The sequence below is a fragment of the Centropristis striata genome, chromosome 10, assembly GCF_030273125.1.
Source record: "Centropristis striata isolate RG_2023a ecotype Rhode Island chromosome 10, C.striata_1.0, whole genome shotgun sequence".
Classification (NCBI taxonomy): domain Eukaryota; kingdom Metazoa; phylum Chordata; class Actinopteri; order Perciformes; family Serranidae; genus Centropristis; species Centropristis striata.
In genome coordinates this window covers 6,377,291-6,394,402 of record NC_081526.1, presented here as the reverse complement: position 1 = coordinate 6,394,402, position 17,112 = coordinate 6,377,291, and the positions used below count along the sequence as shown (strand labels likewise).

General features: G+C 38.8%; 1 protein-coding gene across 1 annotated transcript in view; it reads left to right on the top strand.

Moving 5' to 3' along the window:
• The window catches only part of dip2a (disco-interacting protein 2 homolog A), a 152,237-nt gene that overhangs the window by 817 nt on the left and 134,308 nt on the right, over positions 1 to 17,112 (top strand). The window lies entirely within an intron of this gene.

The window sequence follows — 17,112 nt, the reverse complement described above, 5'->3', positions numbered from 1 at the left end:
AATGGCCTATGTCAAGTGTGTGACTTAAAAGGATTTATTATGCCTAAGTCAAAATAAAATGTGACTTAGGCAATTTTTTGAACATGCCTTTGTGACTTAAGCAAGATATGGTAACACTTTATTTTGAAGGTGTCATGACATGGGATGTGTCATGAACATTAATGACACTTTGAAGTAACATTAATGCTCATGATACTTGTCATGTTTCTGACAGGCTTGTGTCACTCTTATGTAGACACCTTCAAAATAAAGTGTTACCATATCTTGCTTAAGTCACAAAGGCATGTTCAAAAATTCAAAAATAAGTCATTTATTTCTCTTAAGTGACATAATTTGCACACAGTGTTATTACTATGCCAATAGCCATCCTTTGTTACATCCTTTTTGAGTGAAATTATATGTTACACTTTTGCGGAAGTTTTTTGTGTTTCCTGCCAAACTTGAAAAGATGAGTTAGGCGATTATTTTAACAGGGTGACATAAATGACAGCCAACAGAACCGCCGCCCTTTATCTTGGCTTTGTGGTTCATGTTTGCATCACCGAAGCCCCCAAAACTCAACTTCTGCTGTAGTTTTCTCCTCATGACTGTTAACTGCTGCTGCACAGGGAGTTGTTACACTAAACTACACTGGCTAATAGGTCGGACGGTTTTTATTTCACCTCTAATGAAGACCAGCTGTTCCCATTGTCCAGAAATCTTAGATGTCAGACTCCAAATACCATATTTGATCAGATGGCTATCTGCCTCAACGATAACAGCTGAGCTGACACACCCATGCTGCTGCTATGTGGCTCTGCTTTTCACATATGGGCACAACCAAGGGTCATTTTTGAAGTTTATGAAAAAGTTAAGAAGTAATATCAATGCACATATGCATACAAACAACCATTTTCGTCTTGTCTGATAAAGGTTTCTGGTGAAATTAGGAGATCATGAGAAAAGTTAAAACAGTGAAGAATGGTCTTGCATTGCTTGACAAAGGAAACATATGAATCCTTTTGAAGTTTTCTCCAAGATATTTTTGCTTTTATTGCTGATCTGCAAGCTACACTTCTTTTTGTGCATCCATGTGTGAATGTGCACATGTGTCCAAGCTCATTACCTCTTTGTTTGTTCCCTTTGTTTTGCTTTCTACTTGTGTTTTCAAAAACTACAGGACAAAAATAGGAAAATAACCGCTATTGAACATAGAGATCTTGTATCTGCCCCCAAACAAAATTACTTGTTCACTCAACTGTTACATTTTAATTACTTGAGTTTTAATTTTAACATTTACCAATTCACCTGATTTTATTTTTATTCATCCTTTTTGTCAGAATCAGACGTTTAGATAAATAAAACCCAAAGTCTAAGTTAGAGCAGGGATGGGCAACTGGAGGCCCGGGGGCCGCATACGGCCCGCACCCTCACTTGAAGTGGCCCTCAGTACAACTACATGCATTTGAGCATGAAATCTTAAAAGTGCAGTGTAAAAATGCACAAAGTGACTTCTTGCAATTAATGTTGGTCTGCTGTTGTTGCACTGAAAACAAAAGAAATCACAGTAAGTGGTTATTTTTTATTTGCTTCAAACCTTTTGTATTCCTATTTATACTGTTATACATGCATTTGAGCATGAAATATGTTAAGTTACTGCACTGTAAACATATTTAAAATTGCAAATTCATCATATCTGGTAAAGTGCACGCTCCTATATGTGGCCCTGTGGTAGTGTCCATGAAAAACTGTGGACCCCTCCAGTATTTAAGTTGCCCATCCCTGAGTTAGAGGAAAGAAAGGCTATATAAAATAAGTCCCTTAACTATAATACTTATCTGCTGAGATATCATAGCATGTGCCTGTTCAAAGTCCTTTAATAACGTTACTGATATGATTTATTATGCAACCTAATCACAATCTTTTGTTCCAAAGGACAAATGTCACTGTAACTAATACCAGATCTAACATTTATGCTGAAATGTCAGAGTTTAGCCTCTCTGAGCCTTATGTAAAGATAAAACAGCAAACGGCCCATATTTGTTCCACCTGCCACCTGAAACCTATGATTTCCGTCAAAAAACTTTTCTTTTTTTTGCCATATCTGGTTTGACACGGACTTCTTTTAAGTGTAAATAAAGCTGCTCTTCCTCCCGTACACATACACTGTAAATAATGAAGAGGGTGCTTGTTTTTCACAAAGCTTTCTATTGATTTTTTTTTTGTTAGTCAGGAGAGACTCATTGTTTAACTGCTGCTTTATTTGAGCAGTTCTCATATAATCTGAGCTCCATACAAATTAATGACCTACATTAAGTCTGATTAGTTTTGGGATTTGACCCCAGGGTGTGACCCTGTTTCTCTCCAACTCTGCAGAAAATGACTCCAGCTACAAGCCAATAAGTAGTCCTACAACTTGAAATAATAATAATAATAGAAAACCCACTGATCCATTATGAAATGTGTGCAGTAGTAGCACCATGCTGAGGTTAGGAATAGACCATAGGTGCACGCTTTGATAAGCACATTAACTGCCACTGAGGCCCCTAATGGGATAGACATGTTTTCAGGAGCGGCTACCAAATTAATCTATATCTGTCCAGTTTCCTCTTCCTGCACTCCACATGTCACATCCTGCCATGTTGGAGCTCTGATAGCAGTATCTCTCTGCAGCCTCCTGCTTCTTTTTTTCTGTCTTTTCTTCCACCACTGTTTGTCTCGCTCTTTCGGTGCCTCTCTCCATGACTCCCCACCTCCATGCTTCCTCTATATTCTCCCTGATCAAAGACGAAAATGTCATTCTCTTCTGGGTAAAGAGAAATCAAACTCTTTTTTCTCTCTCCCCACTCTCAAATCCTATTCCTGTACGCTGCTGTGAACTCTTCACCTCGGTGATGATGCCCTTCGGTTGCCTCCCCGTTGCATCCTGTCTCAGGAAAGAATAGACGGGTGGTTTTATTGGAAGGAGATGAGAGCCTGGGAATCCTGCAGGTTTTCTATCCTCCTCAATGAACCTGTCTCGTTGGGGATTTAAAGTCAGGCATGTCTGTGTCGCGCTAAAAGACAAATCGCAGCTTGACTGTGCCAGTAGGTGTGTGTGAGTGTGCAGGAACGCTGTTTTATTCATGAAGCTAGATAGATGTGTCATGTATGTTTTTAGGAGCAGTTTAGCAGCAGCGCTCATTGCAATAACATGAGTTTGAGACAATCCAGCAGCTCGGCCAGATGATATTCCAGCATCAGCACTTTAAGCCTGCTGATGTGTGAAATAAACAATCTGTGGTTATCTTATTGTGGTTATAATAAATGGCGTTTCCTCCAGAGAATGCATTTATTTTCAATTTCTCCGGCTCTGTTTTTATTCCTTAGTAAACATATATCCGGAAATATTTGAACTCCAGTGGTCTCGGTTGAGTTTTTGTGGTTAATGAGAATTCTTCTTTCTACATCACTTTGAATGTGGATTTGTTCTTATTGTTTACAACTAATGTCAGTGCTGCTCTTCTATTGAGTGTAGTTAGTTTGAAAGGACTTTATTGTGTAGGCTTGGGGCCTGCCTCGTGAAGCAGGATTATTAAATAATCTGAATACCTTCACTGGGTTAAACCTGGAATCTCTTTAAATGTGGAAAATGGACTTAAAGTATCTAAAAGAGCTTTTCTAGGTTCAAAGCCCTTGGACATTTAGCTTTGAATCTTTAGCATTTCCCCAATATAAAATATTCAGAACTAAATAAGCAACAATTAAAGTAAGAAAAAAACAAGCATTTGGGCATTATTCATTAAAACAATGGTTTGACATCATGCTTGCTCGTTTTCTTCAGGTAACACTTTGCTTCTTGTACAGATTTGACAACTAAATCTATCATAATTAGTGAGCTTTTAAGGTGCAGAGGCAAGTTTCTTACCCATGTTTTTAGCTATCCGGCTCCAGAAACGTAATGATATTAAACTTCTTATCAAACTCTTGGCAAGAAAATCACAAGTATAATTCCCAAATGTTGAGCTATAGAGTGCTGCAGGAGTGAGTCCTAAAATCTGGAAATTAGTGAGCATTTTAGCTGGTTTCCTTGTTTCAAAGTCAGTGTTTTTTTTAATGGGGTTTTGGTTAAATGCCTGAAATAAGGACTTTGTTTAGCACAGGCTTAAGAGATTATCATGTTTTTGTTCCATGACATAGAGCAGTAAATACCCCACTTGGGTGTGGTTTGATCAGATTGTATTGACAGTAACCAAACAATCCACCAACTGTCATTAGATTCTGTATCAGGTGTTGCTGAATCCTGATTGGTGCACAGAAGCATGACATCACATCTTACTTACCTAGACCCGCCCACTTCAAACCAATGCAGAAAGTAAAAGTTGTTATACAAACACAGAAGCCTCTAATGCAGGGGTTGCAAACTCAAATTACCTGGGGGCCGCTGGAGGCAGGATCAAAAGGACCAAAAAAGACACATAATTACTAAAAAGAAAAGACACAAAATGACAGAAAAAAAATACTTAAAAAAGACACAAAATGACCAAAAAAAGAGACAAAATGACTTTAAAAAAAGACACAAAATTACTATAAAAAAGGAGACAAAATGACCAAAAAAGACACCAAATGACTGAAAAAACACTAAATTACTTTAAAAAAAAGACACAGAATGACCAAAAAAGACACAAAATTACTTAAAAAAGACAAAATGACCAAAAAAAGACACAACATTATTTATAAAAGACACAAAATGACCCAAAAAGGACACAAAATGACCAAAAAAGACACAAAATTACTAAAAAAAGACAAAATTATTTTAAAAAGACACAAAATTACCAAAAAAGTAACTAAAGGGACCTTCCACACACAACACGGTAAAGTGCCATTCACATAAAACTCACATTAAACTTGTTTGAGACCCATTCTCTAATGCCAAAACTGTAACACTGAAATGTGTATTCATATCAGACTCCATCACTCACAGTAAGAGACTGATTGAAAATGTTTTTAATCAGTGCAGGTATACAGCGAGCTTACTAATTCTTCTTGTCAGACAGCTTGTGGCAATGGAGCTCAGGAGGTCGAGCTGTCTTCCATTAATCACAGCGTTGGTGGTTTGTTGCTTGTCAAAGATAAGATGCTGAAGCTCAGGTTGGTCCAGATGTGTAGGTAACACCTCATTTTTAAAGTGAGTAAGGTACACTCAAAAAATAATACTGCATATAACTAAATTCAATCAGTGCAACATTTTTACACTTAAAAATATTGAGTTGATTTGAAAGCGCTCAATGAGTAAATTTAAGTAATATTTTCAAGTACGTCTGAATGAATTGACTTATCACATTGAATTACCACTTTTAACTCTCACTGTTAATTTTTAACATACATCGTGTTATTTTATGACACATTAAAGTGTATTTTCAACGCTAAAATCATGTTATTTCCGTTCACTCGTGATAATTCACATTCATTGTTTTGTTTTACGATACATTAAAAGTGCATTCTGTCTTTAGCCGAACATACAAGTCACAAAATCTGAAAATCAACTCCAACTGAAGTGACTCTAACTCAGGTGTCAGGTGTTAACATGTGACAATGCTGGCAGAGCTTTTTGATCACTACAAGTGTTAGAACAACTCCAAAATCAACACCCACTAACTCAAAATTATTAACACTGAAAAAACAACACTACAGATTTTGCTGTGTATACAAATGCAGTCCATTTACCATTTCCCCCAAAGTTGCTGTTCTAGGCCCCGTTCACACGATGACGGTCTGAACAGAAGACGCAAAAGTGGCGTCGCGTCTTCACTTTTTATTCCTCGTTTAGACGAGCATTTTCAGGAGGAAATCTGCTGCATACGGTGATGCAAAAGTGTGTGAAATTGGATTGTATGCAGCCAGGCGGCATCACTTAAAGCGATAAGAGCATCTTTGGGTATGCAGAAGTTTTCACGCCACACATTTTCATCAGCTACTCCTTCCACAAAGTTCTCCACCATCACTAGATCTCCCAGGTCTCGTTCACAGCCGTCTGGCTCGCCTCCGACGAATTGCTGCATCCAAAATGTGATAGAGGTAATTACAGATCCTTCTCTGTTCACTAATACTATCTGTACATATCCTGTACATTTGGTAGAAAGACTCCTGTAAGTTTATTAGAGCTGCCAGAGCAGCTTGAAGGTCCGACGCAAGGAAATAATCCTACGTTTGCTTATTTTCCTGTACTGGAGCATGTATGTGACGTAAACACATACGTGACGTGAGCAGATCTAAGCAGAGTTTTGCGTCTTGTCAGTGTAGACGGACACGCTATGGCGGAGCGTATTTAACTTTTCCACCTTGGAAGGTGGTTTCAGATTTTTGCGTCTTTAAGCCCCCAAAACGCTGTCACCGTCTAAACGAAAGGCACTTCCGATAAAATATTTTGTCGTTTTTACCCGCGAGTGTCCTCGTGTGAACGGGGCCCTACTGAAATCCCATCCTACCAAATTTTTCACATCCTAGTTATTGGGGAGGACTTGGTGGTATTTCTCAGCTGACCTGGATGCAGATGAGTGGTCAGAAGATGGGGCGTAAAGGAGGGCAAGAAGACGAATGATCCCCATTATCTCCTGCAGGGAGTGAAGAGGGAGAGACGTGTCTGCTGAGTAATTCATAGACTCACTCTATCATTCCCCGGGTTTCTTCCCTTCCTCCTCCGTTGTTTGCTCTCTAAACCCTCTGATTACAAAGTCATTTTAGTGCTGCTGTTTGCTGGGAAACTGCCAAACCCCTGGTTGCTCTAGTTTCGCCTGCTCCCATTCAGCAAACATTTACAGATGAACGGTGCAGGTTTTTGGGTAGTTGAAGTGTTGACTGGCTTATTTACGGTTGTTTGCTTTCATTGAGAGAAAATGTTTGTTGCAGGTTTGAAGTGTTTGGAAGAAGATCCAGCAGCATGAATGTGGCTACTGTGTTTGGCAAATCTTCTGCAAATTCACAATGACAATGCTCTCTATAATCAGACCATCTGAGCACTTTAACCCTCTCAAGTCCAGGAGATTTTGGTTCAAATTTGTCAACTTCCTATGCATTCATTTCTGTCTCTGTTTAGCATCTTTCAGTCCGTCCTTACATCACATGCATGGCTCCTTTTTCTCCACACAAACTTGGCTATCAGTCAGATGTTTCTTTTTATTTTAATTAACAAAGTATAAAGCTGCCAGGAACCCAAAATACAAACAAAAGACAAAGATGTCTATGGAAAAGTACCATTTTTAAAAAATTTTTTTTACCATTTCCACACACAAGAACAGCAGAAAAAATTGTAAATAATACAACTACAAAACAGTCTATTTTCATGTAAATTAAAAATAGTAATAGTTTTCATTGTAGAAAGAAAATTCACATTTTAAAAATGGTCTAGAAACATAAATGTCACACTGTGAAAGCTCCTATGATTGAACTTTCAACTGGCTTTCTCAGCTTGTCTACATATCATGTATAAATAAAGTTATTACTGTAAATAAAACAAGTGTATTTTCAATAAATAGATGGACTCCAGAGGGTTAACAACACTGTTTTCATTGGTTCATACTCTTATCTATATCCTGGTATCTGCTGCCACATTGGCCCAATTTCCCGTAGAGATCATTAATGATCCACATTATCTAATCACTAAGATAAGGTGACACTTTACTCACTGTAGACCCCGAAGTAGAGAGGCGACCAGGCAAAGTGCTGTCAAGTGGTGAGTGAAGTAATGAGATGGTGCTGATTTAAATCACACGCTTTTCAACCTCTGGCACTGATTGAGGTTTGATGCTGTAATGATCAGTGGTGTGTATCTTATTGCTGTTAATGGACCACTATAGCTCCAAATACTTTTTTTTAAAGAAGTTCAAATGGGCCTTAAAGTACAGCTGGGCAGTTATTAATCTTATTCGTATACCTGATGAATCTGCAGCAGTATCTGTGTTTGCAGCAAGAGCTGTTTAATCAAAACAAACACTTGTAATGTCTCCCTAAACTGTAATGAAGAGACTGTAGTACAGCATGCACACACACACACACACACACACACACAGAACAGAATGAACCCTCTGAGTCCCAAGCAGTTTCAGGCATTTTTTGCTCCTGTAACATTTTACTCATTGTGGCCTCCTTTTTCACTGCAATATATAATATAATGTAATAAAATATAAGTCCTGCACCTCTATGGAAACAGAAGTTTATGGGTCAATGACGTGATCTAACGCAGTGTCAGTTGGTGTAACAGTCATTTTTTTTCATAAAAATCTGATTATTTACAGGAAATGAAATGTGAACTTAAATGAGAAAAAAAATACAATCCATGTTTGCATTGCAACATTATGATATATAAGAAATTTTACATAATTTGTCAAAACTTTAGAAAAAAATGGATGTTTTAAGAATATGTTCTGCTCTGTATTGATGAAATGTGTAAATGTAGAAATACTCAGAAATATGTTTTTTTTAATTAAGTAATTAAATGTATAAGCCCACTTAAATACACTGTAGGTGGATAAAGTTTATATAAATATATATATATATATATATATATATATTTATTGTAATGTATGTGGATATTGCAACAAAGTTATAAAGCCTTAAATCATTAAAAAAGAGTAAATACAAGTCAAATTTATTTGAAAATTATTGGATAACTTGGGATGTATATATACAACATTGTCATATATACATTGTGTCACCAATATTTGGAATAGATGGTGGCTCCACATGCCAAACATATTGAACTACATACATTTTTACAACCTCTTTTGTTCTCTCCTCTCTGCTGTGTGTAAACAGCCTCCAGTTTAGTCAGAGTTTTTTGCTGAATTTTTGGAACACGACTGCTGGTTTCAGCCGAGTCATTAATGGCTTCACAGTTGCACTGAGGAGCTCAGAATTTAATGCTTTTAAGAGGATGTGGTTAGTGCAAATGGCATGTAGAATAAAGTGGTTTTTACACTTTCTGACGGTGAAAAAGTGGTGCAATTTTGGCCATTTCTTTAAAAACGAAAAATGCCAATCAAACCTGCTTGCAAGAGAGCAGAATCAACAGAAAAACCAGTCTGAAAAAAGCAAAGTGGATGTTCTGTGAAAGGTTTTCAATTTCACACATTTTTCATCCAAGCTTGTATGAGTTTCTCATTCGTATACGGTAGATCTACATCTGCTGATGACCTGAGTATGCAAGCTTGGCCCAGTTTGCTGCTGATCATTTTTGCATAAAAAGTTAACAGCTGTCTGAAACTTCTACAGCTTCTACATGATTTGTAGCCTCAGCAGCTCAGCAACTCTACATGACATAATTTTATGCTACAGGGATGGTTCCTTTTGTAGGCCAGCCTGAAAGTTAGCATTGACAGAAAGCCTATAGGATTTTTAAATAATGTCTTAAACTTGTGTGAAACATGTAGCCTGGCTAACACCAGACTATATCACAAATATCACAAAGAGATATAGTCTGGAGACCACCTATTCATTTTTCTGTAGAGGAGGCGTGGTTTATGATAGTCCAGAGCCGTTTATTGGGCGCTACGAATGTCTATCATAATCGTCTGTATGTAGCTCTTAGCCAATCGTATCAATTACATGGCTAGACGACCACAACAACCTGGGTCTTGCTAAACCCCATTAGCTTAGCCGCTAACGGGGCTAGTTGGTAGATTAGGCTTTTGCCAAATCCTGTTGGAAGCAAGGCTAAAACATCCTTTCTGGTGGTGATAAAGGAGGGTAAAGCCAAATGTTGTTCTTCTTTTAGAATAAGCTTTCGCTCGAAATTATTTAACGCTACAGCTAGATCGAAAAAGAGCCTATTGCGTCAGCTGCAGCCATGTTGGATCTGTAAGCAAACTACAAGCTTCCGTCTGTGAATAGTACGCGTCATCGTCTTGGGGCGGCTGTGGCTCAGTTGGTAGATCGTTCGTCCACTAACCGGAAGGTTGGTGGTTCGATCCCCGACCATGGCAGCTACATGTTGGAGTATCCTTGAGCAAGATACTGAACCCCGAATTGCTCCCGATGCTGCGTTCATTGTGAATGAATTCCCAATGGTGGCAGGTGGCACCAGTGTGCCCTTGTTGCCTCGGCCACCAGTATGAATGTGTGTGTGAATGGGTGAATGGATGAATGAGCGTAGTGTGTAGTGTAAAGCTTTGGATAAAAGCGCTATATAAGTGCACCCCATTTACATTTTTCCGTCCCTCCCCGTTCTGTGATTGGATACCAAAAGCAGGGCTAAGAATCGGACATGGACACTATGCCACCTTGCAGTTCGAAACGAAATCGAGCATGCAAGGCAGCATGGGTAAACCCAGGCTATGAAACATAGACTTTAATTAGGACATCTAGCTAAAACCCATAAAAACCCCACTGTTTTAGGACTAACTTCGCAAGATCCCCAGATCCTCAGCTAAGTATTATATAGGCCTGTTATACAACCAAACCTGAGTCAAGGTTTTCGGCCTGTTTACAAGGTGGGCTTGGTGGATAACTTTGGTGGCCAGCAGTTTCATAAAACTTCTTCTTGGAAAGTATGAGTGTACAGGAAACCCCAGTGAGTTGGCCTACAGTGTTTTTAGAAGGAAAGACCACTCGGTGCAGCGACTGACCGCTAACTGCTCCTGACTCATTCCTCTCTGTGGTCACTCACTCCCACCACAAAGTCATGAAGAAAGAGCTTCCACTGGGCTCACCCAGTGAGTGAGTTCAGCCTATTGTTATGCAAAACCAAACATTTGACGAATGTAGAATCACATTGTGCATTAAGAGCTTTGAGAACTTGTAGGATTTAGGCAGATTACTGAAGGGACTTTGTACATGGCTGCTGGTTAGTTCTGTAATAGGATCCAGAAGAGAAGAATGTTGAGCCTTGGAGCGAGCTAGCCTGCTGCTGTGGCTGCTGTAAAGTCCAGTTTGGAGATAAAGAGGCAGCTATGCCGTGCCCCTGCCACAGTGGAGGATAGAACGTGGAGGGTCATAAATATTTCAAGGGTGTGCCTCAGAGCAGAGTGGAGCTTCAGATTCTTGTGCTGCTCATATTCTTCTGCCTATAAATTGGAGTGTGTGCTTTTGGAAGTGTGCATGTTTACTCTTTGTTTGTATCTCTTGGGTGGATTGTTAAGGTGCTCGTACAAACCACAGAGCTGTGTTTCATTTCAGCCCAACAATGATCCACAGCAACAGTTATTGTCCTGGTGGTTCCACGACATTTTGTTGCTTTTCCACTGTTTGTTTTCTTTACAGTGCTCCTCAACATCCTGTCTTTGTCGTTATAAGAGCCATGAATATTTAATGGAATGGGATTGTAATATGTGGAAATAAGTCTTTTTTTTTTCTCTTTGTTTATTCAAGCGTGAATGAGTCTACAGTGTAAGATTGCTGACAGCACAGTGATTTTGGCGTCCCTGTGGCTTTAAGGATTGGAATAACTCATTCAGGTTTTCAGTTGTTGTTGTCGTTATCAGTTGATCTTTTGTTTTAACCCATTAACTGATTAATAATGTTTAAATTTGAAAAACATTGGCACAATCTTGCCATGGTTTTATGAAATGACATTCCAATTCCAATCATTTTTGCTCTAGTTATATTTTTACAGCCTGAGGACTAATTATTTCAGTTATGATTGATTCAAATTCCCAACTATTTTGATCTTCCCTGGAGGCTCAAAGACATTTTACAGTTATTTTTCTCAAACTTGAGATACAAGAAAGTTTTTCCTCTCTTCATGCATGCCAAAAATATGACAGTTCATTCTGTCCCAACTGATTCAACCATGAAGTGACTTACTGGTGCTATTTCAACAGTGTTTTATCGCATACAGTGCTGTGTTTTATTGCTGTGGTTACAATTGATAGCACAAATGACTGCACAATTTGATTAAAACACTGCCACACTCTTACAGTCACAAGCTTGGGACAGACAGACCACAGCATTTTCCAATATACTGTCCATGACAGAAGAAAAGAGAGAAAACAAAGAAAAGAGACGCCAGTGGACGAGAATCTCACACTTAGTATTTCCTGATGGCGTCATATCACACATGATTTGTCCAAGACAGTTGGGAATGTAAAAAATCTGGCAATAATTTCAGTTTTTACACTTTCGGTCGGTTCTTTAAAAACCAAAATATGCCAATCAAACCTGCCTGGGAAACAACAGAATCAAGAGCAAAACCAGTCTGAAAAAACCAGAAGTGGCTGTTCTTCGAAATGGTTTCAATTTCACACATTTTTCATCCAAGCTTGTATGAGTTTCCCATTGGTTGTCGTATACGGTAGATCTACATCTACTGATGACTTCACTTTGCAAGCTTGGCCCAGTTTGCTGCTGATCATTTTTGCATAAAAAGTTAACAGCTGTCTGAAACTTTTACAGCTTCTACATGATTTGTAGCCTCAGCAGCTCAGCAACTCTACATGACATCATTTTATCATTTTATGCTGCAGGGATGATGTATTTTGTAGGCCAGCCTGAAAGTTAGCATTGACCAAAAGCCTATAGGATTTTTAAAGAATCTCTTAAACTTGTGTTAAACATGGACTTTAATTAGGAAATCTAACTAAAACCCATACAAAAAACCTTTGAGACAAGTAAAAATGCTATCAGTGAAGCTTGATTCATTTTAGTACATTTCATTATTCTGGTCAGACACTTTATTCTTCTCTTACGTCTCTTGCAGTTCAGTTTAACCTTTAAAACCAGATGGCTGTATAACCAGGATGTTTGCCTTTTTAAGCCAACTAGAGACTTTACTTGGCCTTTTGCTAAGACATCAGGAGACAAAAAAGGCCAGCCCCCTGCTAGGCCACCATACTGTCCATGCTGCTACAGAGAGACCCTAGGGCTGGGCGACATATCAATATTAAAGATATGTTGATATATTCATGGAATTAGACCATATCGCATATATCGATATAGTAAAATTTTGCACTGTGATCCTTGCTCCAGGCAAGCTGCAGCTTTTATTTAAGATCTTTTTTATTTAAATGTGCACTTTATGGAGCTTTGATTTAAAAAGAAAAAGGTTCTCCTGTTGTTATACAGTATTTATGTTCACTTAAATAAACAGTTTCATTAAAACTACTTGTGACATGTCATATTTGGCTTTGACTGAACATTTGCTCTCACATTGTGATAAAAATATCGGGATATATTTCGTATATGGATATCCAGCCTAAATATATCGCGATATGACTTTTGGTCCATATTGCCCAGCCCTATGTGAACTGTCCTCAAGCAGTAAACAAGTGGTCAACTTAATAGGTTGAGTTCAAACCTCAGGAATGACTGGCCATTCTTAAGGATCTAGTCAAAGGTTTTGCTGCAGGAATGCATAAACTTCTACAACATATTGTTTAAAAATAAACATCTCGAAATTTGCAATTAATAAACACCAGTCCATTACACCAGATAAAATATTCATGGAACCAGTGTTAGATTGCTATGGGTGTTAACCGACACTTCAAAAATAAGTGGAGCAGTTTTCAAGACAAAAACAAACTCTTGTCCTGGCTAAGTCTTGTAATAGCATTTTTTTGGCTTTGACTGAACATTTGCTCTCACTTTGCGATAAAAATATCGGGATATATTTCGTATTTCGATATTCAGCCTAAACATATCGGGATATGACTTTTGGTCCATATCACCCAGCCCTATGAGACCCCCGAGCTCTGTGATTGGCCAAAAGGTTATTTTGTAGCATTAAACCCAGGATTGAAAATCACCATTTTGCACAACTTAAGTAATATCTCCTCAGTTTCTGAACGTTTTCTGCATATTACATGGTTGCCATGCAGTGTGCCCTTGGCAGCAGTGACGCTGTATGTGTCCTTGCTGCAAGAGAGATGGCACGTGTCGTGCAGCGGAGAGCAGAGCAGAGCTGGGCAGTGCAGCGGGCACCGGCGCCAGGGAGATCTGCTGACCAAACAAGCAGCATGCCCCACTTCAAGGACACATTGCAGAATTCACTCTGCTCTGTGCACTGCATTCTTCTGCCCAGAAAGGCTTTTGTGCTGCCTCCATTAGCTTTCTAGTGTAAATTCCTCTCCTGCCCAATCACCTACCTGTGTGTTTGGTCCCTCAGCCTCTCTGTGCCCATCTGGTGGAAGCAGAGGCTTAGCATGAGAGTTGGATGGCAGCTAAGGAGCCCCCTCCAGCTAACACCACAGCTCAATCTGTTCTCTCTGTGGTCCTGTCACAGTCACAGTCAAACACACACAGAGTCCTCGGCACAGAGCTGAATTATGTCTAAATGCTGTGAGTGACACCAACAGAAGATAAAGATAAACAATCGGCTGTAAGAGCATATTTGTATGCATGAGTACAGTATGTTCACAACATTTATACTGCAGTGTTTTCAAGGTGCTGAGTGAATTAGGAGGCAGCTGCAGGGCTGAGGTCACTTAGCTGTGCAGGGATCCTTTCTACTTTAGAAAAGTGTTTTATTTCCCAAGGTAAATCTCTCGTTGCTGTCCTGATGATTCACTCTCAACTTTTCTCTTTTAATATTTGATTTCTTTATTGCTAAACCATAATAAATTATAACAAATGGCAAAGGCGCACTGACAGCACATCCATAAACCCTGTCACTCATTTATTGGGTAGCATTAATGGAAAACACAGCCTTGACTGCACTGACTCTCAATTACGTGCAAACTCGCATCAACTGCTGAACACTTTGTGATTGCTCTGCACACGTTAGAGCAGGGGTCCCAAACTCAAATTACCTGGGGGCCGCTGGAGGCAGTATCAAAATGACCAAAAAAAGACACAAAAATACTAAAAAAAAATACACAAAAGATTAAAAAAAGACACAAAATGTCCAAAAAAATACACAGAATTACCATAAAAGACACAAAATGACAGAAAAAAATAAATTACTTAAAAAAGACAAAAATAAAACAAAAAAAGGACACAGAATTACCAAAAAAGACATAAAATAATTTTAAAAAGACACAAAATGACCCAAAAAAGACACAAAATGACCCAAAAAAGACACAAAATGACAAAAAAAGACACAGAATTACCAAAAAAAGACACAGAATTACCAAAAAAGACACAAAATTATTTAAAAAAAGACACAAAATGACACAAAAAAAGACACAAAATGACCAAAAAAATACACAAAAATAACTAAAAAAGACAAAATTATAATAAAAACAACCGGAATTACCAAAAAAAGACACAAAATTACCAAAAACAGTAATTAAAGGGACCTTCCACACACAACACGGTAAAATTCCATTCATATAAAACTCACATTAAACTTTCATATCAAGGTGGGGGGCCGCGGGCCGCAAGTTTGAGACCCATGTTCTAAATTGTTTTATGCACCAATAGGAGTGTCACATGTCAGATCTGGTGATCGTGGCTGTATAAAACGTCACAATGAAGAGTGGAACTTTTGTCATAAAATTACAACCTCTGCTCTAACTGGTTTCACTCCCTGTTCACACAATACCTGTCAGCTTTATACAAAAGGCTCCAAATGTGAACGCACGCCAAGAGGCATCACAGAAGATCCTGTGTCTTGTCAGAGAGTGTTGATGATAGTTCTGGTTGGGATTCCAGTTAAAATACAGCAGGAGTTGCTGTGTGTTTAATTAAAACATGTGGTGATGATTCACTCCAGAGCGGCGGTGTAATGATGTACTGGTCCGAGCCATCAACACCTATTAGCTCCTGCTGACCTTCTCTGGACGGGGCTAGCAGAGGTCAGCTGCACGTTATGACAGGAGCATGTGGAGAGTCTGAACTCAGCTCCATCAGCAGCTGGCCAACAAGCAGCTCAATGTGAAAGTGTGGAGGGAGCACGACAAGGGGCGACTTTTTATAGAAACACAGATAGTTTAGTTTTACTGCTTCACTTCAGAGCAGAAATACCCATTTAACCCCGATTGGAACTTATGTTATTACTCCTTTTTTTTTTTTTTTTTCAAACTTTTTTATTGGGTTTTGCAGATGAGTACAATTGTATTAAAACATACACAAAGAGTAAAGTAGTCATTTTTTCTTATAGAAAAAACAAACAAACAACAGAAGACAAAAGTGATCATTGAAGTATTGCTGCATACCCGAATAACTCACAGAAACAGAACAGCCATAAAAAACAAAAAATAAAACAAACACAGGCACATCAGTCAGGTAAGAGTAAACTGCAATTGAGATAGCAACAGACGTCCTAAATCAGAGTAGCGGCATGAAAGAGAAGAAAAGAGGAGGAGGAGAAGAAGTCCCAATCTTTTTTTAAATGCCTTTTTGTGTGAAGACATTTCATTTGTATTAGCTTGCTAGCTAGGATGCAATAAAGCAACGCTTGCTTAACACAGTTAAGCACATTTTTCGCGGGGTTTGCACTTTCATCGTCTCTCTTGTCTCTAAATTTGTAAACGGTCTCCAGCTGTGCTTCTTTGCATATATATATACATATATATATATATATATATATATATGCTGCTTTGACGGGCGTTTCATTTTGCAAGATTTATCAAAACATAACGTGTCTGTCATTTGACGTGACCTGACCTTTGTGACAGCGATCTGACCGTCTAAAGGGGGGCAAGGCAATGACCACACGTCACATGACTCAGCACCACAAGTGACAAAATGTCATTGTTTATCTGTTTCTTTATTTTGTTAATATTTATTATATTCAAGACAGAACACGAAGCGAGGGCGAAAATAGCCACCGAAAATTGTGTATATTGTGTATTGTGTATTATTGTGTACTGTATATATACACGTTATGCGATGAAGATATGTCTGAATGAAGTTTAGAATTCTTTTGTGGGTTGAGTCGACGTCTAGACCGACTCAGGTGTGATGTGCAGATCAAAGCTAGATGGAGGCCTTTGTAGCAGCAGCAGGCTGCATTGTGAGTCTTCCTGGTGGAAAACAAACAGACAGAAAATGTCTGGAATGTGCCGTGACCTATCAACTTAACCGTGAGGAGAGGGGTTTCCAAATCCTCATCACTGCTGGAGGGCACAGCTACACACAACACACCAGCTCACAGCGTAGCAGGTTGTCCCAGCCTTTTAAAAGAACAAGGCCAAGTCCCCCTCCACCACCTCCTCCTCACTTCTTTCCCTTAGGTGTCCCACGAGAACATGGGAGGGAAGGAATAAAATAAAACTGAGGGAC